Source organism: Lonchura striata, chromosome 9 (assembly GCF_050655825.1).
Source record: "Lonchura striata isolate lonStrDom1 chromosome 9, ASM5065582v1, whole genome shotgun sequence".
NCBI lineage: Eukaryota > Metazoa > Chordata > Aves > Passeriformes > Estrildidae > Lonchura > Lonchura striata.
Window position 1 is genome coordinate 2,600,156 of NC_140711.1, and position 13,326 is coordinate 2,613,481.

The following is a 13,326-nucleotide window of genomic DNA, read 5'->3' on the forward strand; positions in this document are numbered from 1 at the left end:
ACCAGTTTCAGGTTTGTAATCTGTTTTCCTTGGTGTTTATCTGCATGTTGTGGCCTGAGCCAGAGCCCATTGAAGCAGGAGAAGAAGATTACTGCTGGCTTGACAGTCCAGACACTCCAGATCTCAGGGCATTCCTGATGGGTACTGGGAGGGCAGAGGAGGGGCCTCCTTTTAGACAAGTATGAGAGGTTGTGTGGTTTTGTTTTTAAATCAAAAAGCAACACAAATGAAAACCAAGCTTTGGGAGCATTTTCAGCTGCAGGAGAAGCTTCTGCTGAAGGGGCAAAGGACTGGAGAGCATCAATGGATTTGTTTCCCATTCAGGTTCCTGGTGGGAAGCAGCGTGGAGGTGGCCCTGGACTCTACACGTGTGATGGGCAGAGTTTGTGTTGCTGTGTGGGGTGAGGGCAGCCAGGCAAGGAGGAGACAGCTCCAGTGAGTGCCAGTGGCAGCGTGGAGCTGCTGAGGGGCAGCAGCAGCAGTGTGTCACTGAGGAGCAGCACCTGGGATATGAGGGGCAAAGAAAGAGACTGGGAGCTGGCTGGGACAGGCATGGAAGAGTGGAGGAAGTGGTTCCAGCAGAGGAGAAAGGATGTGGAGGTGGAAATGCTAGCTCAGAAAGCACCTGGGGGTTACTGGGAAGTGCCTCCTCCCTCACTGGAGAGCCTGTCTGGGTCTGTGTCTCGCTGCTGGAGATGCCTGCATATCCCTGCTGTGTAACTGGTGGACTGTGACTCCCAGCCCTGCCCTGCCCAGCAGGCACCTGTGACTGTCAGAAATGAGCAGTCACATGGGGCCATCTGAAAATTGCAGTCACAGCCCCCTCTCTGAGGCTGTGCTCTGGACTGTCTCCATCAGAAAATACCCAAAATTCACATGGATCACCTGGGGCATTGAGCAGTTTGGTTAGTCCAGGTCAATTAAAAATGAAATACTGTCTTTTGATCCTCTTGGCAAAAAAACTTTTTCAAGTTTTTTTTTTTTTTTTTTTTTGGCAGAAACAACCTTTTTTTTTTTTCCCTCATGGAAAATTCCTATTTTCTCAGAAACAGAAAATCTCCCCTGTGGAAAATTTCCAATGAGCTCCAGTTCTAAACCTTGATGCCAGAAAACATCTAGCAGGCATTAGTAGAGGGTGACTCAGGGTGTAATGTATCATTTAATTCTGAGTAGGGCAACTTAGCCACAGGAATTGGAGAACACAGGCAGGCTCTTAGCATCCCTAACTCAATACTCAATAGTCAATCCACCAAAACCACATATACAGAACAGGGGAAAAGTGTTACAATAACACTTCAGTTTGGAAAACTCAGATCTACCCTGAGAAAGAAACTGGAAAAATGTCATCAGATGCACCATCTCTGCTTTCTCTTGCTGACTTCCAAATCCGACATGTTTGTGTTACAAGAAGGTGCTTTTATTTTGTATTTTTGTTTTTAGCAGTTAGTTTCAACACCCAAGGGTCTGAGAGGTTTCCTACTCCTACAAGCAGTGGAGAAAATAATCTAGCATTTTGTAGGTATGACAGACTTGAAGTTTGGTCTATTGTTGCACAAGAAATAGTCTCCAGTCCTTCTCCAACAGCTCTGCTGCTGCTTTCCTACTCAGAAAAGAGACCAGCTGGCTGAGAAAGTATTTTTCCCTTCAGCAGAAAAAGGGTGTGGGATACAAGTCTGTTTCCAAAGGTAACTTAGACCATATTCACCATGACACAAAGGCAGTGAAAAGGTGCTTTATTTATCACTATTTTTATTTATCACTAATTTCACTTGAAGTATGAAGGGGGCAGGTTTCTTCTGCCAAACACAACTGTGAATTTCTGGGGATACATAATTTATTTTTTTTAAAGTTAAAACATTAGTAATTAAAGATGTTAATTTTTTACTATTCTAAAAGTATTTGTTGCAGCTGAACTAAATTAGGTTTGGTTTTTGAATCTTCAAATTTGAGTTTTATCTGCAACCTTAAGAATCCAGTGCAAGATGGGCACTAACCAAATGTCCTTACCAATGTACTTGATCCTGACTTATGCACGTCTTTGATGCTGTTTGCCTCAGAGCCTTCTATTCAAGGCAAGACTTGAATTTTTAATGTTAAAGAGAAGCAGGAACCAAAAAAATTCCTTTTAGAATAAGAAAGAACTACTGAAAAACCTCTTTCATGTCCTCTATGCATTATAAAAAGGGAAGAAAGTAATCCAAAGGTTCTTTGCCCCCTGCCTTTGAAAGTCTCCTTCCATGATCTCATCGAGCAGTTCTCTCCTGGTTTTTTGGGTTTTCTCTAGTGTGAGCCTTCCCCACACAGAAACAGATTAATAATGTTTCTGTTGTTTGTCATTATATAAAATAGGAAGCTTTACATTCCTGCCTCTCAGGTGCCATCTTGAGCTGCTCTTTGCACTTTGCAACAACAGGCAAAATACTACAGCCTTCTGCTGCAGACTTGGTTTTGAGAGTGATAAAAATGAAAGCCAAAACGGGATTACAGCATTTAGGACCCATTTAATTTCTCAGAGGCATGGAGCTGGAAACAACTGAGCATTCCATTGCTCCTGCAGGAAAGACCAACAAGGTATTTTGTGAAGGAAGTTTTCTTTCTGCACAGGTGAGCATGCTTGCAACCTCATAATAGTAAGAGTTCCACCTGAGCAGCTGTTGGCAGTTCTGCAAAGTTCATGTACCCTGTTATCTTTCCTAAATATATAACTATAACTAGGAATTGAGAAAGAAATAGGGGAAAAAGTAATAGGAAGTTAAGTCATGCAGGATGATATGCAAGGTCGGAGTGTTCCTTGTTTATCTTGTATCTCTACACTGAGTGCACTATTGCATAATGGCACGAGGACTGGATATTTTCTCCATTGTAGTGATGCATTTTAATTAAACTCACTGCTTAAAGTGCAGTTATTCATTGAAGGTATATCCAGCTGTCCTGAAAGGCGTCCTGAAATGCATCCTGACCTTGGATACCCAGTTCTGTGAAGAGGACTGCTAGGGTTATGAACTAAATAAGCATTATTTAATATAATTCACAGACAAAAACCAGAGCTTCTTGAGCAGTTGACTGCATCCCTGTGTTCTGTTCACCTTGCCAGTCCCTCCGAAAGTTTCCAGGTCACACTGTTCCCTACGTGACATCAGCAAATCAAGGCAGGTATGTCCTCCTCTCACACAGTCTGGGCTTTGGCTCCTGTACTGAGGCTGAACCTCAGCCCCAGGCAGCTCCAGCCTCTGCAGGGACAGGGTGGGAGCCTTGGGCACTCCTGGATCACCCCTTCCTCTGAAGGGCATTTTCATGAGGGAAGCAAGCAGATACAAAAGCTCTGCAAAATTCAAGCTGCATTTGTCAACAACAAAGAATGTGCAGTTCTCAGCTAACAATAAAACATTTATTCATTTCCTATTTTTTTTGTTTTCCACTGCTCAAGTGTCCTCTGTGTTGAGGTTGAATCTTTCAGGCCCCAGTAGATGTCTTCCCTGGAACACAGAGGCCCTGTTTTTCCCTAGAAACTTCTGCCCTAGTCTAGCCTCAGTGTAAAATATCCTTTGCTGCAGAAATGCATTTCTTATTTCTCTCATCTGCCCACTGTTCCTTTCTTTCTGAATTTTTTTCTTTTATCTTCTCAGATTCAGCACTATGACTTTGATCTTTTCTTTGGCTGGTGTTATCTCACCATCAGCCAGTGAGAGACAGAGAAGAAAACTGGCTTTATCAGGAAGACAGTTATTTTGTTCTCCAGGATTACAAAGGGCTTGGCTTCCAATGGTCTTTTCTGAACCTGTGCATGGATAAGCAGGTAAAAGACACCACTGTCTTTGCTGAGCACAAGGGATGGGGGAGGGGGGAGGGGGCAGTGAAAGATGGGCTAAAGACAAGGAAGCTAACAATCATGTTTCAAACAAATAAATTTGATTGAAGAAGTTTCCCCAGCTCCTGAAGCTGTAACAGCTCAGTCTACTTCGAAAATTTAAACTGCAGCCCCAAAGCTGAGTGTGCTTCAATGAGGGTAGAGCCTTGGAAAGGAACCACATGTTTTTTGGCTCTGCCAAGATAATGTAATCTCCTGGTGTCTAGGAAGTGGTGATCAAAGAAAGGCTGTCTTGAGGGGTTGCAAGTGTCTGCTGGGTAAGTAAAGTGGGGGATGTGTAAAGGTCAGAGTGCTCTGTTGATAAGGGGATGCACTGAAAAGGCAGAAGAACCACAGAGGACTTCCTGTGTCATTACAGCAGGTGCTGTGTGAAGCTGAGAGAATAGCTGAACAAAGCAAACCACAAGGATGACAGGATATTTAAAGCAAAATGGGGAAATAATGAGTCATCCCTATTTATCAAAGTCCAGGAAAAGAGATTTCTGTCTCGAGTAATTTCTCAATGGGATATAAAGGCAGCCTTTGACAAAACAGGAGAAAAAAAATCTCTTAATACCATTTAATTTCCTTTAGCCAAAGCAACCAAAATACTTTCAGACTACAGAAGCTACCAATTATGTAACATTGTTACCAAAAAAAGTCCATATTTTCCAGGAGTCTGGAGTTGAATCTGCCCCTGTAATCAGAGCAAAGTGTTGCTTGGTTGTAAACAAACACATCTCTACTCAGGAGTGTTCCTCAGATACCCAGAGTTACACACCATCAGTGGAACATTAGAGGAACATCTTTTTTGGCCTTATTTGGAGCAGATCATTCCCATGGAATAGGTAAGGTATTGATTTGGGAATTTTTTGGATTTGGTATTCCTTGTTGAAAGTTTGGCTTTCCAAAAGTAATTTTCCTTGGGGGAAGACTTTGCCAATGCCTCAAGACATTGTCTCCGTTTTGTAAAGATTCATGCTTCAGACCCTCTGCTACGTTAAGTGAACTCTTTGGCCACCAGAAGCTTTTCCACAGAGCTTTCAGGCAAGTTGCTACTTATTATTCTGGTAGTAAATCAGGTTACACATGTTGGTTGCCTCAGGTGCCCAGCATTTCCACGGTGGTGCTGTCAGAAATAATTCTCCTTAGCAAGGCAGGCTGGTGCTGTGAGGAGAGCTCACCCCTCCTGCAGACTGTCCATATGCCTTGCTGCTGTCCATCTGTTGGTATGAAGAGAAGCTTCCAAGAAGTGGAAGGCTGCTAATGTGCACAGTGTGAGGTTGTGTGTAGGGATAGGATAATGTTGGTATCACTGGTGCTTGGTCACCTAGGTGATGGATCTGGCTGCTATAGTAACCTGCAGGCTGCATTGCTCATCAAATACGAGTTTTTACAAATAGGATTGGTTTAAGGTGCTGTTGCCCTGTCTGCCCTTTTAAAATTTTTACATGAGACTTTGGAGTACAGGTTTTATTTTTTCCTTGAAATTGTGTCCAGGAAAACACATGATGTTTATGCCCAAACTTTGAATTTATGATAGAGATGTTTGAAAAAATAAAGACATGCTATTGCTCTTCACCTTCTGAAGTCTTGCTTCTTGGGCCCATCCTTCACTATGGAAGATGATGTTTCAGGAGTCAGAGCCAATTCCATATCCACTTCCTAGGATCCACATGGACTCCTCACAGTCTTTGCCATCATGCAAACCTGCAGCCATGTGCTGTGCCAGGGCCGTGTCTGCAGTGTGGATATTCTGTGTATGGCTTTGCTGCCTTGTGGGGCACTGCAACACCTCTCTTGAGCCAAAAAAGAAGGAATTTTCATCCCTACAGTGCCTTCAGCTCACGAGGAGTGCAGTATGTTCATCCAGGGATCCACCTGATCTGCTGCTGGGTGGGAGATGTTCATGGGTTCATGTTATGGGGTGTCTCATTGAGCTCTGTGAAAGATGGGCCAGCAGCCATGAGGGCACAGAGTGGAGAGCAGCTCATAACAAGAGAATGGGTTTTTCTTTTTGGTCACTATGAAAGAGTTGGCTGTGTGTTTTCAGGAGTCCCACAGTGTGTTACCTTTTCTGCTTGGACGATATTGGCAGTAGGAGATTTTTTAATTCATATATTTTTAAGTATAGGAATTAAAAATATGTGTTTGTTATATATATTTAATTCCTATCTATTTTTAATTCCTTAAATCAAGAGATTCTTAAGTTCCTCTTGGCAGAGAAGGATGGGACCAGGGGGAGTATGTCTTGATGACTTGTGGAGGGACAAACTGGCATATCCTTCACAATGTGACCTGACAGAACAGATTTTCTGCTTTCTGGAAAATTTTACAAGGCATATATAAAAATCTGGAAATACACTGATGAAATCAAACCCAAAAGTGATCTAAATGAGGCTGCCAACTTTCTGTCTCACACAGGGCACTGCAGGTTTTCCATGAAGGCAGAGCAGGGCCAACATGAGCACCCCAGAGCTACACCAATATAAATCTCAATATAAATGGGGAGCCACAACATACAACAGCCCATTTCTCAGAAGGAAATTTGTGGCAATACCCCAAAGAGTTACCCCAGTCATGCTTGAAACATCAGGAGAGTGTTCTGTTGTCCCACCCTACAGTACTGAAACTGCTTTGGCTGCTCTTGGCACAACCAACTGTGCAGCTGCTGATGCAGCTGTGTTGGGTGTTTTGAAAAAGCATGAGAGGAATATCTGTTCATGGCACTCCAGCTGTAATATCAGCCTGAAAAGATTGCCTCTGGGCAATGACAAGACTTTAACTGCTCTGCAGCCCAGCATCTTTGCTGGCAGAACAGGCACGAGCTGTGTCCATATGATCTGCCAGCTGATGATTTCTTGTGTGGGATGGAAATGGAATACACATTCCCAGGAACAGAGGTGGTTGGTGGGCAGGGGTACAGTTTGGTAGGCCTTGAAGATAAAAACCCAGGGGAAAGGAAGCTGCCACTAAAGGATGCTCTGTGCATGAAGTCATCTGGATTTGCTATGCTTACTCCCCAAAGAGAGGGTGGCTGGAGAAAGATTGTGCTGTAGTTTGGGCATTTACTGGTGTACTGGGGTATCTACTTCTGGTTTGGGTTGCCCTCGTTCCTGGGCAGAAGGGTGTCAAGCAGTGTAGGGGACAAGAGAGTGGAGGGAGCTTGGTTCAGCTGTGTGAATACTGGGCCCATGTAATCAGCTGCATTAGAGCATTGCTTGGCCATTGGCACTATTGACTGCTAAATGTGCTGGAGTCTAGTTGACCCCATGAGCCTCTTCTAGTCAATGGGCATCTCTCCTCCATGTCACATGCCAGTTTTCAAAGAAATCACATCACTGAACGTCATCATAGATGTCATCTTCATTCCCTTGTCCCTGGGGCCTTCTGAACAGGAGCATGGCAATTACTGGATGTAGTTTAATTTGCTTGCTTTGGCTTTTATTTCATTTGGGCTGCGTAGCAGAGGATTCTTACATAGCAAGGTTAGATCAGTTCTGCTGACTCCAGCCTTGCTTGAATTTGTATAATGTGCTGATGCTGTAAAACAGGAGTGGTTCTGTCTCCCACTGCAAACTCTTTGTCAGCTGTGCAATGCTGAGATTTGTTTGATATTACTGAGCTTTATGGGTATGATAGGACGTCACATGTTGCTGGGGGTGGCAGGTTCCTTCCACATCACCTGATCTGCAGCAGTTTTGAGTGTGACAAACTAGATGTGTGAACAAAAGTATTGTTCACCGTCCCAAAGAAGCCAAAACTGAGGATGTCCAAGCAGGTGTTTGCCTTGGGTCTTCAGTTGCACACTTCAGTCTGTACCTCTGTTTAACATCCCAGCTGTGGGTTTGTTGTTCTTGTTTTTTCTCATCTTCTTGGTGTGTATTTTCAGGAGTGCATTCGGGCAAGGCACTGAAATACCAAATCTAAGGAACCAGGACAGGCAGGAGGGTGCCTGCTTTGCAAATATTTTGGGCAGTGATGGGGCATCAGACAAAAATTTCAATAGACAGAAGAAGTGAAAGAGGGCAGAGGAGATTCAGGCTTTTCCTTTCACAGTCCTGCATCAGGTTAACAGGAAAGTCTCCATCTCCTACGGATTATTAGTTTTGTTACACTGTCCTGTGATACTTCATCCCCCTTGGGTTAAAGGTAAAGACAGTTCTCGAGGAGTGTAACATAAAATCCCGAGATGTCCATGGAGATGGGCTAATTAAAAGAGACAGCAGGCTCACTCAGAGGATGTGGCTGTCACAGAACACCACAGTTCCTATAGCTGAGCTTTCAAAGCAGATCTTTGACAGTGATGACACTTTCCTCCTTCCCAGCCTAAACTCCACTGGAGAACTGGTGCTGGTTTTCAGTGTCAAGTTCCTTTCCCTTCAGTGTATTCTGCTCTTGCCAGTAAGCATTTTATTCAGGCTGAGTGTGGTCACTCACTCTTAGCAAATCCTGAATCACAGGGTGGTGTGTGTTGGAAGGGACCTTAAACATCATCTCATTCCAACTCCCTCACCATGACAGGATCATCTTCCACCAGAGCAGAGCTTCCTCCAGCCTGGCCTTAAGCACTGCCAGGGATGGGTCATCCAGAGTTCCTCTGAGCAATCTGTTCCAATGCCTTACCAGCCTCACAGTAAAGAATTTCTTCCTAATACTGAGTCTAAACCTGTCCTCTGTCCATTTGAAGCCTTTGCTCCATGCCCTGTCACTTTATACACTTGTAAATAGTCCCTGTTGAAGAAGAGGAACACTGAGATGTAAAGAGGTGGGGCCTTTGCTCACAGTAGGTTGCTTGCATGATGGATAGGCTTGAGCTGGTGAAAACTGGGGGCTGCTGCTGTAAGCGGATACCTCCTCCAACTCCCTGGCTTTTCTGCAGCTGACTAAAACATGCATTGTGCTCAGAACTGTAATTGCAGGCACATTTTCTTGGGGCTGGGCACTTGACACCACAGAAACTGGAGCCAGTGGTGCTTCACCCCCTGCATCTGAGGCTGGTACTGTGCTGCATCTGTACTAGGCAGCCTCCCACGATGGTTCTGTTGGTTCAGACACTGCTCCGGCAGAGCTCATGGTCAGGGAACACTTGCCTGCACCTGCCAGATGATGGGTTTTGCCAGGCCTAATGACTTGAGATAACAGTCCTTATGGTGGGGGGAACACAAGGCAGCCTCCCCAAATCCCCTCCCCTCCCTGGTCTGAGGCCCCTGGCAGGCAGGATGGAGGCTTTGGTTCAGTCTGTCTTTGGCTTCTTTCAACGCCAGACAAGCAGAATATTTCAAGGTTGGTGCAGGTACAGCCAAGAGCCCACTTCTTGAGTACAGAACTAGAAATGAGGTGACAGAAGGGAAGGGGGCAGGGAGAGCTCAGGTTACATATTCTCTTGTACTCTGTCCCTGTGGGGCTCTAGGGCAATGGAGCAGGAATGCAGCTGAACTCCATGGGGCTCAGTGGGGCTGAGACCTCACACCCACTTTCTCCAGCAACTACTTAAATCTAGCCCCAGCCTTTGATCCTAAGCCAGCATCTCCCCTCTATTCTCTTTTCTCCCTCCTGCCTAAGCTGTGTTCTAACACTTGCATTCATATGTAAAGGTAGGAAATAGAGCCCTTCCCACTTCCTGGGCTTTCTTGGCTCTTAGGCTTGTATCCTGTTCTTTTCACTAGTGCTTCCCCAGCAACTCAAATTCCCTCCCTGCTGGTTCCAGAAATTATACAAAGTTGAACTTTATATAGTTTGTGGAACTAACAAGTTTCCAGGTAAATTGTGGATACTTAATGGAAAATCTCCCTCTAAATCATAAAACATATAAACTATACAACAGTCCTGGTAATTTTGCTGTCTTGGGTATGCTCCCTGCTTATTCCATGTCATAAAAATCCAGCCTGGGTATTCTGGGTGCTGTCTCCAAACCACATTTTCCCTTCCTGTTCTCACCATCCCTCCCCACTTTTTGGCACATCGTGTGAAGGGGTTTTGGTGCCACAACAGGCAACCAAAAGTTAACAAGACCCTGGCTCAGGCTTTCAGCTGTCCTGCCAGCGGTGGTTAACTGAGCGTTGTTCAGGTCAAAGCCATTGTGCATCTGGTCTGTGCACACCTTTGGAAATGTGAATACTTTTTTTCAGCTACTGACTGAAGGATGCCAAGTGTTGGCCTTTTATACACCAGAGTTTGCAAAAGAGAGAAAGCCAAGATACCTGCAGCTTGCTAGTTTCCAGGAGGGAGACTAATCCAGGATAATTTCTACTATTAGGAGAAAATTACTCTCTTGTTATTTTTGAAGAACATAATGGTAATAGTTTTCCATTTACCCTCCTAGGTAGCCCAAGGCTTCCTGCTGCTACTGAACCATCTGGGTTTTCTTCAAAGAAAAGAAGGAACAAAGGATGTGGTCCCTGATAGCTGTCCCAGGGACTGGCACGTTGCCCCAGCTGGTGGGGCAGGTACAGGAGTGACAAGACATTCAGCTCAGTTCAGCTGCAGATGAAAGCTGTAGCTTTCCATGGAAACCACTGGATTTATTCTCTACCTTTGGCTACAGGCAATTGCTTTGCCTCATGCAATTATGTGTGGTAATTAGAATTAGATTGTGTAAGGAATAGCAAAAAAACATGAGTACGTCCTTTGTGTTTGTGGCCTGCTCTTGTAAGAGTGATTATGATTTTTTTAAGTTTCTTTTTTTTTAGCCTGACCTAAGCCTTTCTGTTTGGTTGATCAAGCATAAGAAGGGAAAATAAAAGTATATTTTCAGCACATTGCAGAGTTCTGTTCATTTTTAGGCACACTCTAGGACAAGCCTTTATTGGAACTGCAGTGGAAAAGCAGAATGATTTAAGGACTCTAAAATGCTCATTTCCTTCCAGTCTGATACAGTGAGGGACGACAGCTAAGACACCAGGCAGACCTCAGAAATAGATGCAGCTCAATACATGACAAACACATTTTGGTTGGCTTGGAATGTATTAAAGCAGTTATCTTGTACTCTCTCTTTAATATTGGCTTGTTTGGGTTTTTTTTACACAAGTGCTTTTTTTAAAAGTTGGAAGTGGCAAATGTAGAGGACAGTTTAATAAGGTTTATAAAGGTCCCAATTCTTATTTCTTGAGAAGTGCTATCATGCTGCTATTCTTAATGAAAGGTCAGGCAACTAAATTGTCCCTGGGATTCCACTTAATTACATTCAGAGATGGAAACTTTGTTGTCACAGATTAATAAACCAGCAGATGGCTTTAAGGAAGTCAGTAAGGTGGCAGTTTTAAATGGAAACCTGCTTGCTTAAAAATAGAAAAGACAGTAGATTTGAGCAAGATGGTCTGTAAGCAGCATGTCACTTCTCCACTGCAGGCCGAGAGACACGGTTTTAAGCAGTGCTAGAGATGTTGAGTTCATTGTCAGTGTTTATCCTCTAAGCCCCCAACTGAAGGGCCTGTAGCTGGAGATTTCTTACTGAGAAATCTTTTAGTCTTGAAATTCAGCCTGTGATAACTTGGGTGATTCTTCTTAATGCTTGCTAAGTCATTTATCCAGGGATGTAATTGAAATCTGGAGATGCCACAGAACACTGTGGCTGTACTGAGACCCAACCGTGAAATGTTAAATAAGTAAAGATGCTTAACAGTTTACACCCTTAATGTTGACCCATTTTATAATTATTTTGACATTTTCCTTTACTTGTTTTGGGTTCATCATTATGCTGAGAATAGCTTGCCTTCCTTGTCAGTCCTGCAGCTTTTTTATGGTACAGCAGAAGTAATATTCCAATATTCCAGCTATGTTCACAAATACTGCAAACTTGAGGATGGTTTGAGGCACTTGTGCATATTGCCATGTATAAAAGAAAAAAGTAATCTTAAAGAACACGTGAACACTAATGGCATCCTGCAGGTTCTGTGATGCCCCAGGAGCAGTTCTTGCTCAGGATGTCCTTCTGGGGGCCATTTCTTGCTGTACAGGGTGCTGCAGTTCAGGCTGTGCTGGGCATGAGGTGCAGACCCCCAGGGAGGGGGTGGCTGCCAGGGGAGGTTTCCTGCTGGAGAGCAGCCAGGCTGGCCCCAGCTGTGCACAGGGGACACCCCAGCACCTACACTCCAATGTCAGTCTCACATATTTGACCAATGCTTCTCCCCACTTGAAACAGGAAATGAGCTGTGCTCTGCAGAGGACCCAGGCTGATTCAGCAGTTGTCAGGCCAGCACCGATGCAGGAAGGGGCAGAGTCACACTGTCACTGCTGCCTGGTGCTGTGCTTGGCCGTGGTGTGATGCTGCATTTCCATTTGCTTGCCTCTCAGAAAATCAATAGACAAGTTCTGTCAGGAGCCCTAGTGAACATCAAGAGCCTTGTGCATCTTTCTATCAGTATCTATCACAAATGACCTAAATGTTAGAAGAGGATCCTTTATTCTCCAGACTGCACACTTGTCCCACCAGTCCCACAGACTGCCTGACTGTGGGTGGGGGGCCAGAGTCCCCTTAGACATAAATGGAAAGAACAAGCCTTAAATTTCTTTATCTTCTGTCTTTAAACTGAAGACTTTAGGGGATTTCTGCCCTGTTCTGGACATTTCCTTGCTCTAAGGCTACATGTGATACAGGATGTTATTAGAAGAGTTAGCATTTGCCTAAAGCGTTAGTCAGAGAACACCCTGGTGGGCTGTCTCTGGTTTGCATGGTGCATGTGAGATGTTTGGATCTAGCTGTAAACACTCCCATTTCCATAATCTCAGGACCACCTTGTCTCAGTCTGAGCTCCTGAAATCAGATGCTGTTGTGGAAATGCAGCCCCTTATCTCTGTGCGAGATAAAACTTGTAATCCCCATGTAACTTTGACCCACAGGGTGGGATGCTGGGAGGACTAAACAGCTCCAAATATTGAACAAAGTAAGTCAGCACTATGAGCAATTGTTGTTGTGAGTCAATGTTGAATCCTTGCCAAAGATGCCTTTTACAAATAAAATTTAGCAGTAATTTATCAATGGGTTAGTTCAAAACATGATGTAAAGCACTCAGTACACAATGAACCCATCTGGATCGAAAGAAAATGCTTGTAACAACTTTATTATAAATAAATACTATGTTTAAGTGGACCAAATCAATGTAAAGGTAGTGCTGTGTTTATCCACTGACAATTTCCTACTTTCCTTATTACCTGTAGCTGCCAGAGAGGATGTTGTTAATGGGGTTTTTTTTTTCCATTTTTTTATTTAACAAAACTGTCAGTATGTGTTCTGTACTCCTTGCTGTGCACCCCACTGCTCCCCAGCCATCATCTGGTGGCACAAAAACAACCCAACCGTCCCTGCAATTCTCTTCTGCATGCCACAGTGCTTCTGGCAGACAGGGCATTTTGTGGATCAGTGTCCCCACGCTGAAGGAAATCCATCTGCCGTGCCGCCCGGAGCTGATCCTGGGGGAACGGCCACCCGAGCTCCTCCACGGCCTCTGTTCTGTGCCCTTCCCCAGAGTAACCCTGCC